Source organism: Palaemon carinicauda, chromosome 33, assembly GCF_036898095.1.
Source record: "Palaemon carinicauda isolate YSFRI2023 chromosome 33, ASM3689809v2, whole genome shotgun sequence".
Taxonomy (NCBI): Eukaryota; Metazoa; Arthropoda; class Malacostraca; order Decapoda; family Palaemonidae; genus Palaemon; species Palaemon carinicauda.
The window spans coordinates 9,599,947-9,612,446 of NC_090757.1; the positions used below are offsets into that span (position 1 = coordinate 9,599,947).

Here is a 12,500-nt window from a genome sequence, read left to right on the forward strand (position 1 = left end):
GAGAGAGAGAGAGAGAGAGAGAGAGAGAGAGAGAGAGAGAGAGAGATTGTACACAGACAGAATAGATGTTGAGAGAGATAGTGTATCCACACACACACACACACACACACACACACACACACATATATATATATATATATATATATATATATATATATAATATATATATATATATATATATATATATATATATATATATATTTAAATGTGTGTGGAAAGAATAAAGATAAGATTAATACTATGATACAGAAAAAGAGCAACATGGATACAAGAGCAAACTAAAATAGAGTATATTCAAGTAAGAAAAAGAAATGGACATGGGCTAGACATAAACTAAGAATGTCAGATAATAAATGGACATTAAGAATAACCAAATGAGACCTTAGAGATTGCAAAAGAAGCAAGGGAATGAAGAGAGGACGATGAATTGACGAACTAAAAAGTTTGCGTGTGTGGACTGGCATAGATAGACCATAATCAGATGCAAGTGGAAGGACTCGTCTGAGAACTTTGTCTTGTTGTGCATTACCAACGGCTGATGATGATTATGGTGTAAAATGTATATACTGTATGCACACACACACACACACACACACACACACACACATATATATATATATATATATATATATATATATATATATATATATATATATATATATATATTAAATTTTTACAATATACGTAAACGTTTATAAAAACGTTTTCATATTCCATATCTATCTAGTGGAACGCCAATAATAGATTGTTTCTTATAAAAAAAATTCCCTGGGCTTTTATTTCATGGCATCCAGTTGTCATATTCATTGTTATTCCTCCTCCAGCGTTTTTTCTGTCTCGTGAACCAATAAATTTAATCCGAGCTTCTTTACCTTTGCAGTTTGTTGCCAACCTGTCATGAAACTTAAATTCCGAGTAACGTTAAATAAGCAAGTAGGAGCGTTTAGAAATGGGAAATAAATTTAGGAGATTTTAATCTCGTTTTATAGCGTGAAGATATTCTTCATTTAATTAAAGAAAGGAATAAATATTAACAATAAATTTCTATGATGCATGATGAACGTCCAACGTCTTGCGGTCTTCAGGATATGGCAACACTTGACTTGGGGCCGAAGTCAGTTGGTTTGGTCTTGGAGTTAACGTCACTCGACTTCCGCGCTGCCGTACCGAGCACAACCCTGACAAGAGTGCACGCGCGCCCTCAAGAGTACGTGCTCGTCGTACAAACACGTGTAAGATTTTCTTACGTGTATTATCTAGTCTATTTAGTCGTGCATTGTCTTCTATCAGGTGGATCGTTCGCTTAGTGTTGTACCTCTATTTAACGTTGTTGTAACATGAATCACGTGTTTCATAGCACGTGATTGTCCTGAAAGGTACTTTGGCCAAGTTACCTGTCCGAATTGCTGGAGCTACAGATTTGATGTCCACTGGAAGTGAGAAAAAGGTGGTTTTCATTTGTTCGAATTGCTGAAAACTCCAACAGCCGATTTTATTGTGCCAATCTCATCCGTAAGAGTAAGTACCCACTTCATTTTTCTTCACTTTTGTCAATATATATAGTAAAATTCGTGGTATTTAAAAAAAATTACCATTTATTAGAACTGTTTAAAGTATATTTATACCGGTTTTATTGTTTCGAACTGTTTTACGTATATTTATACCAGTTTTATTGCTTTGAACTGTTTAAAGTATGTTTATACCAGTTTCATTGCAGTACAAAACCGAAATTGAAATAAAACTGCGGTTTAGCCTGGGCCTATGACATGTTTTTCTATTTCGTTGTGTCGAAACTCTTGCCTACAAAACAGTTGCATAACTGAAAATCATATTCATTCTTCAACAACAATATTTCCTTTGAAGAGTTTTCTAGCCTGTGTCTGCAGTCGTTTAATCTGCCATTATCTAAAGTAAACTCGCATGCTAAAGGTAATCCAATAATCGAGTGCCGAGAAGGAACCGGCGGTCAGCTTTGTTTATGCACTCTGTAATTTGACTCTCTCTCTCTCTCTCTCTCTCTCTCTTCTCTCTCTCTCTCTCTCTCTCTCTCTCTCTCTCTCTCTCTCTCTCTCTCTCTCTCTTAGGTATATTGCTAGGTATTGCCGTCATTTATCTAATTTCAGAAGATAAAATAGATATCACTGGCTAAAGAATGCGACTATTTTTTTTTTATGATGCAGCTCAAAATATTTACATATAAAAAGTAAACTTGAATGGAGAAATACACGTGTAACAACGTGTTCTTTAGATCATCTATAGTTTGGAAAACGAGGTTAAGTAAATAAATGTCTATTTGGAGAGGCTATCTCTAAGTTATGAGCATTTGTAAGTTATTATCTTTTTTTCTTTTTTGAATGTCATTGCTGACATGAATATAGTTATCGGCACTATATATCCTGCAATTCTTTTGTTATTATATTTGCTAAAATAAAAATCAGCTATTGGTACTACTATTAACTGTATAGGTATAAAATCCCAACACACACACACACACACACACACACACACACACATATATATATATATATATATATATATATATATATATATATATATATATATATATATATATATATATATATATATTGTGTGTGTGTCTCTGTGAAGTTAGATATACAGGTAGCCTAATCATTTTACATTATACAGTGGATTCCAAGGTCGCATGGTTCATGTTGACAATTCCTGCTACGTATACTTCTGGAAAGCTCTGAAACTCATATGTTATTACGTTCCCATATAGTACCGGGATTATTTTCCATGTCATACCTTCATTTTGAAAGCACGTTAAGATCTTAAATCACTTCTGAACCCGATTTGCTCAAGACACCTTCGCTATCTTTTGAAAAGTATCGTTGTTCGTCATGGCTGGTTATTCGGTTTGAGGACTTTGTTCCTGAATAGACTTGAGGTTTTAAATATGGCTGTGAAGACTAGTAGCAGTTAAAAAACATGGAGTCTTTTAGGATATCAGTTTTGTTTGTTTGGAAACTTTTCAGTTTCTGTCATTTATGCCAATTTCTCTTTGTTACTTGAAATTGTTGACCATTGGTGTTATGACGCATATTCAAAATCGAATAAAGCTGCGCTTTTTTATAGATAAACAATTTGTTTAGTTGTTGGCCTTTGGTTTGTGACGCATATTACTCAAATTTGATAAAGCAGTAATTTTCTTTGATAGAAATTCTAAGCAATTTGCTTATCTTACTTACAAAGTATGTGTTATTGTGTTAGTTCACGTTTATGTGTGCATCCAATGTTAGACGAAATTTATATTAGCTTACTATTGAAAAGAGAGAAATGAATGATAATACGGTAGAAATTGACTAGAATATATCACAATATTTTGTAAACCGTAGTACGACTTATTCAATAACAGCAGTAATAGATAGGACAGCTGCTTTCCTTCGTTAGACGAAGGAAATACGCAGAATGTGTAAGGGAGAGAGTTTGTGAGAGGGGGGGGGGGAAGAGAAGCAGGGGTTTCTTCTTCCCTAGTTCTAAAGAATGTGAAGCAGCTGAAGCAAGTAGCGACACCTCTCTCTCTCTCTCTCTCTCTCTCTCTCTCTCTGTGTGTGTGTGTGTGTGTGTTAGTTTGTGTTTTATGATAAATCTTGTATAAATTGAAACAAAAAGTAGTAGCAACACCTTGCTTATCCTGTAGAGACCCTCTCTCTCTCTCTCTCTCTCTCTCTCTCTCTCTCTCTCTCTCTCTCTCTCTCTCTCTCTCTCTCTCTCTCTCTCTCTCTCTATATATATATATATATATATGTATATATATATATATGTGTGTGTGTGTGTGTGTGTGTGTGTTAGTTTGTGTTTTATGCGAAATCTCGAATTGTTGAAGCAAGAAGTAGCAACACCTTTGGCTTTTCCTGTAGACTCTCTCTCTCTCTCTCTCTCTCTCTCTCTCTCTCTCTCTCTCTCTCTCTCTATATATATATATATATATATATATATATATATATATATATATATATATATATATATATATATATATATATATATGTGTGTGTGTGTTAGTTTGTGTTTTATGCGAAATCTCGAATTGTTGAAGCAAGAAGTAGCAACACCTTTGGCTTTTCCTGTAGACTCTCTCTCTCTCTCTCTCTCTCTCTCTCTCTCTCTCTCTCTCTCTCTCTCTCTCTCTCTCTCTCTCTCCGTGAGAAATCCTGAAGTCATTAGTCTGCTTCCACGTGATGGTGTCTTTCTGCTCTCTTTACGATGTCTTGGAAGAAGACGCTGATCTTTTTCCCCGACGTCCGGCGTCCTTCCACTTTCGCTGTCGTCAGCGCCTTCGTGCGGAGTTGCCCTTGAGAATATATTTTTTTTTTCTCCTCCCGTTCACGCGTCACTGATTCTTTGTCTTCTTGGCCACGCCTTCTGTTACCGCATCCCTTCGGAAGGAATTAACGAAGGATGGAACGAAGAATATAAGCAGGAACAGAAAAAGCGCGATAGTAGAGATATTGAAGGATAGCCTCTCTCAGTAGGCCTATATCAGATAGTTTTCATGATTATTATTATTATTATTAAGCTGCAACCCTAGATGGGAAAGCAGAATGTTATAAGCCGAAAGGCTTTAACAGGGAAAATAGCCCAGTGAGGAAAGGAAATAAGGAAACTAAAAGAAGAGTAATAAACAATATGAAATATTTTAGGAACAGTATCAACATTAAAATGAACATTTCATATATAAACTATAACAACTTAAAAAAAAAGAGGAAGAAAAATAAGGTAGTGTGTACGAGTGCACAAGCAAGATAAACTCTAACCCAATACAGTGGAAGACCATGGTACAGAGGCTATGGCACTACCCAAGAATAGAGAACAGTGGTTTGAGTTTGGAGCAGAAATAGTGTGATAGTAGAGATAGTGAAATAGTCTCTCCCAGTAGGCCTACATCAGATAGTTTTCAATAGAATACGTTTACTACTACATTCCAATGTGATTAACAAATAACAAAATTAAATAAGAAATAAGAAACAATCATAATTATAATGATAAAAGAAGAAATTATTTGACTCAATACAACAGCTCTCAGCTGTAGGGAGGAAAATAGAAGCCAATATATGTTAGACATCCTGTCTTGTGACAGACTGTACCTTGTGGATTGCCAAAGATGATGGTCTTAGCGCTCTATCAACCACCAAAAACCGAGTCTATCATCGGAGCGTTGCAGTAGTTAAATGGCATGAATAATTGCCATGTTTGCAGTTTGATTTTTATAATTTTCATCATAGGTTCGCGTTGTTTGTGCTACTTGTCTTGTATGTGTAATGATGACGGATTTGATATTCATCTTGTAAGCAGTCGGGGTTGTAATATGCTTGTGACGGAATATGAAAATGTAAATATTAGCCACAATTCTTGTACACACACAATATAAATATAAATAAATATATATATATATATATAATATATATATATATATATATATATATATATATATATATATATATATTTATATAGGTGTGGGTGTGTGTGTATTATACTTACAAACAGTACACACAACATCCTCCCTGGAAAAAATGTGGTTTCAAGTCTCTCTCTCTCTCTCTCTCTCTCTCTCTCTCTCTCTCTCTCTCTCTCTCTCTCTCTCTCTCTCATATATATATATATATATATATATATATATATATATATATATATATATAATATGTATATACATATATATACATATATATATATATATATATATATATATATATATATATATATATATATATATATATACATATTGGAGTAAGGAGACGCGTTCTGTTTTTTTTTCCATTCATTTATTTGCGCCGACGTTTCGTATCAGCTTGATACATTTTCCAGGCTGAAACGATTACAAGTTAATTGTGTATAAGTAAAAAGATACACACAACGTTTACCAACACCAAAATTAAAAAGCTTTTTAATAAATTAAGAATAAAAACAGAGTAAAAACAGAAACACAGAATAACAGTGAAAGGGCTTGGAGCGAATATAGAGAAACAAATTAATTCAATAATAATTATAATAATAATAATAATAATAATAGAAAGATATATAATAATAATGATAATAATAATAATAATAATAATAGTAATAATAATAATAATAATAACAATAATAATAAAACGAACAAGACACCTACCCACAGCGGTAGCGTAAGGAGAACTGACATGAAAAATTGTTATGGAAGGGAGTATAAACAAAACAACAGGTAATTAGGCAATAAACAATTGGGTGGAAGACGACTGGTGGTTAAGAGAAGGTACAGTTAGCTTAATCATTATTGATTCAAGGGTGGTTAGTTCGTCTATATGTCGGGTTTTTCCTATTATATTAAAATGACTGGTATCTATGTGTGTTTTGCAGCTTTTACTGTGATTTCTTATGTTAGATTGTTCTGGATTTGATAGTCGACAACCTGTTCTATAGCTAATTCCCTGATGAGAGGAAATTCGGACTTTTAGCAGCCTCCTGGTGCAACCGATGTAAGTGCCAAGATCACATCTGGGACAATTATACTTATAAACGACACCGGAGGCAAACAGGGGGCTGATCTTATCCTTGACTTGGAAGAGTGAGCCGATAGTTCGGGGGTTTATTGGAATTAGTTTTAAATTAAGGGCAGGCAATTGCTCACTGAATAGGTTAATGCATTTTTTCCTAAATTTATTATTATGGAGAAAGGGAAATCTAGCAAACATACGGAGCTTGGGGACATTGTGGACTATTGGGGTTGGATTGAATTTCAGATTAAGTAGCTTATTAAGGGATCTATGAAAAATTGCTGGAGGGAAATAATTATCCTTAAAGTAATCAGCAAGGAAAGTCACTTCAGTATGAAAGGTAGACCAGCTTGATGTCAGATTAATGGCTCTATGGAGGAGAGTTGACACGGAATTCAGTTTAAAGTTAAAAAAACATGAGCTATAAAAATTGGTCCCCAGGCCAGTAAAGGTGCTCTTTCTATAAATACCAGTATGAAAGCCAGACTCGTCCTTGGATATCCTCACATCAAGGAACGGAAGTGAATTCTGTGTCTCTGTTTCAACCGTAAATCTAATGTTATGGTGTTGGTTGTTTAAAAACTCAAGAAAGAGCACCTTTACTGGCCTGGGGACCAATTTTTATAGCTCATGTTTTTTTAACTTTAAACTGAATTCTGTGTCAACTCTCCTCCATAGAGCCATTAATCTGACATCAAGCTGGTCTACCTTTCATACTGAAGTGACTTTCCTTGCTGATTACTTTAAGGATAATTATTTCCCTCCAGCAATTTTTCATAGATCCCTTAATAAGCTACTTAATCTGAAATTCAATCCAACCCCAATAGTCCACAATGTCCCCAAGCTCCGTATGTTTGCTAGATTTCCCTTTCTCCATAATAATAAATTTAGGAAAAAATGCATTAACCTATTCAGTGAGCAATTGCCTGCCCTTAATTTAAAACTAATTCCAATAAACCCCCGAACTATCGGCTCACTCTTCCAAGTCAAGGATAAGATCAGCCCCCTGTTTGCCTCCGGTGTCGTTTATAAGTATAATTGTCCCAGATGTGATCTTGGCACTTACATCGGTTGCACCAGGAGGCTGCTAAAAGTCCGAATTTCCTCTCATCAGGGAATTAGCTATAGAACGGGTTGTCGACTATCAAATCCAGAACAATCTAACATAAGAAATCACAGTAAAAGCTGCAAAACACACATAGATACCAGTCATTTTAATATAATAGGAAAAACCCGACATATAGACGAACTAACCACCCTTGAATCAATAATGATTAAGCTAACTGTACCTTCTCTTAACCACCAGTCGTCTTCCACCCAATTGTTTATTGCCTAATTACCTGTTGTTTTGTTTATACTCCCTTCCATAACAATTTTTCATGTCAGTTCTCCTTACGCTACCGCTGTGGGTAGGTGTCTTGTTCGTTTTATTATTATTGTTATTATTATTATTACTATTATTATTATTATTATTATCATTATTATTATATATCTTTCTATTATTATTATTATTATTATTATTATTGAATTAATTTGTTTCTCTATATTCGCTCCAAGCCCTTTCACTGTTATTCTGTGTTTCTGTTTTTACTCTGTTTTTATTCTTAATTTATTAAAAAGCTTTTTAATTTTGGTGTTGGTAAACGTTGTGTGTATCTTTTTACTTATACACAATTAACTTGTAATCGTTTCAGCCTGGAAAATGTATCAAGCTGATACGAAACGTCGGCGCAAATAAATGAATGGAAAAAAAAAACAGAACGCGTCTCCTTACTCCAATATGTTTATGCTTGAGTAATTGCTCCTGTCTCCATACTTATATATATATATATATATATATATATATATATATATATATATATATATATATATATATATATATATATATATATATATATATATATATATATATATATATATATATATAGTCACTGCCGTGACAAAGAGGCGTATCTCAAAAAAGTTGAAAATTGAGATAATATCACCATTATGTTTCTCGAGGCGAGTTTTATAGTGTGACAAAGTGGCGTATCTGTACGCCTAACGGTTGCTGTATTAGAGCATCTTTAGGTGAGGACTTAAAAAAAAAAAAAAAAAAGAGTAACCATTCACGAAACGTATAGGCGTAACTAAAGTTACGTCTCTTTGTAGCGTTTCGAAAAGAGCAATATCAACTTGGCGAACAGGCTATCTTGTGATACGCCTATTTGTAATATTTAAATCACCATACAACAAATTTCATTGATTTACGCTTGAGTGTAAACATAACGTACCCTACAAAAACGTTTTAACGAACATATATGACATCGTAAAATCGTTCATATCGTTGAAAGTTGCGACACTGCATAACATATATATATGTCTGTGTATGTATGTATATATTTATATGTATATATCATATTATATCATATATATATATATTTATATATAGGTATATATATATTTTATATATATATATATATATATATATATATATTTATTTATATATAGGTATATATATATATGTATGTATGTATATATATATATATATATATATATATATATATATATCTATATATATATATATATATATATATATATATATATCTTTTATCAAATTCACAATATAACCCTTCAAGTTTTCCAAAAAAAAAGATGAGGTGTATGTTCCATTATTTCTGTTCAATTCATGACAAGAAGGGACGTGTGTTAGATGATTCTTATTTAAGCATTCACAGAAAAGTTGCAGCTTTTCACGGAGAGTCAACATGTCCTACTAACTGGGAAACATTCTGTAAATTTCCTTGTAGGTTCATGTTTAGAAGTTCAGGTGGGCAGACATTACTGTAAGAATTGCTTGGGAGCAAAGAAAGTCTTTATCGCGTAGCTGAATACTGACAATACTTGTCATGGCATCATTCATCTACAATATTATGCTTCATAAGGACTCTTGGTGAATAATGCTGTGTAGCGGGATGTAATGCACTCCATTTTCTTTAAAAGACCAACTAACCCCACATTACTGCCAACCATAGCTTCCGTACTATCAGTTGTAATGCAGGAACACATTTTAAACCCTCCACATTCATTGACCACGGATACGAGGGAAACATATATATCAGAACCTCTATCATCATCATTCAATGACTGCATCTTGACAAGTTATTCGTGTACCACAAAATCTTCGCCAATGGGCCGGGAAATACGGGTAATTGACTTGTGTCACTTACATCAGTGCTGTCATCTAAATCCATTAAAAAGTACTTGCGATGTTTCATTATAATTCTAAGTTCCATGGAAACATGCTGATCAAATTCATTCACTCTTCTCACAACTCTTTGGTAAGAGAAAGACACACTTTCATTTTTTTTTACTACCAGGTACATTTCTTCAGTAAACTCTTGTGCTATTTTACTGCACACTGCTTTATTAATTCTCCATTCATAAATGATTTTTTATTTCTTATAACCACCAAGTAACTTTTTATAAAGCAGTAAGACTAGCTGTTTGTGGTTTTCAGAAGTTTAACTGCAAAACAGAGGCACGCTGGAAAACTATTCAAAACAGCAGGGGCCTCCATCCCCATTCCGTTCACGGGGTTTTCCTTAATCTTGTTACATTTTTATTTGTTATTGTTATCATTATTATCCTATCTACCGTCAAAAGTACAATAAACATGGTGTTGAACGCATGTTTTGGGAGAGAGAGAGAGAGAGAGAGAGAGAGAGAGAGAGAGGAGGAGAGAGAGAGAGAGAGAGAGAGAGAGAGAGAGGAGAGAGAGAGAGAGAGTACTGAAATTCTACTGAAATGTGTGATTTTAATCTTATTTCATTATTTATCATTTTTTATTTTGTTAGTATTCATGAGGGATCATTTAGATCCAGTACGGTTTCGACACATTAAATCATAGTGCATAATAAGGCCAGTGTTGGAGGGCCACAAACCTGTAGTTGGACCACCCTGACATAGACTTCAAATTACGTCTCTCTCTCTCTCTCTCTCTCTCTCTCTCTCTCTCTCTCTCTCTCTCTCGCTTATTAAAACTAATCACTACAAAAACACCAAGGCCAATTTAATAGGGTAGATTTCTTTAAATACCAGTTAGTACATGCATGAATATGAATAAAAATTTGTCTCCTTATTCGTTGCATAACAAGGTACTTTAGCCCTGTACACTTTCAGAGTAAACAAAGTCTTAGTTCTTTAACGTTAACCTGTTTATGCACTTAGTCATCTGCGTTCTCCGTAACAGCAAGTATATAAGAGGTGCCTGTTTTTCTTTAACTGAACATTATTTTCAGTCCTATCATCTTACCTAACGTTTCTAGAACTAATTCCGTCATTTTATGATTTTTCATACTTTATAGCTTATTTCAGTTAAAGCAACCTTTTTAACGTACTGTTTATATTTGATATCCGTCAGTCAAATTGTTTTCGTATTTTTGTAATAGATTTAAACTACCCGCTGAAACACACTCACAATTCGTAATGTTTTTCATGCTTTTAATAGCCGTTCGTGTTTTTTATAAATCTTGGGTTGAAGGTTGATTGGCAAACATTTAAGGATAGAATGGGAGGATCATAGAAAAAAATGTATTTTCTACTGATGAGTTGGAGTGTATCGATGGAAGTGAGTTCAAGATGGGACAAAAAATCCGAATGCACTGGAAGGGGAGGTACTATCATGGGAATCTTATTAATTGAAAGAGATTCAGATATAGAAGAGGAAAGTGATAATGATGAAAACTTGCCTCTTAGTACCCTTGCAAAAAAGACACGAGCTAAGGATGACGACTTACCGTTATCAATTCTGAAGGCCAAACTAAAGCCACAACGAACTGAAAATCAACGCAACGAAAAGAAGTTGAGTGAAGAAAATGAAAACGCCGTGATTCCAGCTGAAAATGAGACTAGCGACAACGAGAGCGAAAATACAGTGATGCAGACCCTGCTTATATTCACAGATGTGAAGTGCCCCATTGTCTTGATGAAGTCTTTAGCTCATGCCATATCTGTTTAGACCTGTTGTGCTACACTCATTTTTTGAACATGGGACGATGTGAAAATGACCATAAAATTCAAGAGAGCAGCAACACGAGCAAGAAAAAGAAGAAATAAAAAATCACTACCCTTTGGAAACCTCCAAGTGAAAAACAACCTGAACACTTTCGTGGTGGACGGATCGGAGAGAGGATGGTGCTCTTCCTTGCATTGTTAAAAGGAAAGAAAATAAGAAGGTGACGGCTCATGAAAACAGACTAATGGGTAATGAATATGAAAGCCCAAAAACAAGGAAAATTGTTGCAGCACGGAACATTATTAAGCCTAGTTGTAATGGAGTTACTGGCAGCAAACTAAGTAAAAAATGCTCGTCATTCTCAGAAGCAGAACGGAAGGACATACTTCAAGCTTATTACAGAACCAATAGTCTTCAACTGCAAAGAGAGTTATTGTTCGCTTTGTGAAAGTGACCAAGGTAAAGCAGAGAACTGTGAAAGATCAGGGTTCTAGAAGATCTTTTTCTTCGTACTACTCCTAGCCAAAGATCGGAGAACATCTCCCTGTTTGCAAAACTATGTTTTTTGAGCACCCTTAATATCTCGGAAAAAAACTCTTAGAACAGCCATTAGTAAGAGACAGTCTACAGGTACAGTGGAAAAAAAGATAAGAGAGGGGGGTAGATCTACAAGTTATGAAAAAGAGGCCAAAACAAGAAGAAAAGCAATCACTGAGCATGTTAATCGATTTCCACGAATGGAAATCCCACTATTGTCGTCAAAATTCAACGCGAGATTATTTGCATCCAGACCTTAACAAAAAGAAAATGCATGCTATGATTTTAGAAGAAAATTCTCCAAGAGGCATATCGGCAAGCTACACAACTTATTGCGAGGTCCTAAGGGGCCAAAATATTTCCTTCCATAATCCTAAGAAGGATCTCTGTAAGCTGTGTGAAAATTATAGAAAAGGAAATACAGAAAAGAAAACAGAACTTCAAGACCAATTTCAAGAACACATAAAAGAGACAGAAGCTGT

The 12,500-nt window shown here is 34.3% G+C and overlaps 1 protein-coding gene across 6 annotated transcripts in view; it reads left to right on the forward strand.

Annotated features, from left to right (window-relative positions):
• CRMP (Collapsin Response Mediator Protein) overlaps nt 1-12,500 on the forward strand; it is a 404,589-nt gene that overhangs the window by 182,136 nt on the left and 209,953 nt on the right. For 3 of the 6 annotated variants that reach the window (XM_068356731.1, XM_068356728.1, XM_068356732.1), the window contains exon 1: nt 1,153-1,518. The exons of 1 other annotated variant lie outside the window; for it this stretch is intronic. The gene's annotated coding sequence lies outside the window, so the exon portion shown is untranslated. Of the gene's footprint in view, nt 1-1,150; nt 1,519-12,500 lie in introns of those variants that run through there. 2 more of the 6 variants (XM_068356729.1, XM_068356730.1) reach the window with 2 other exon arrangements.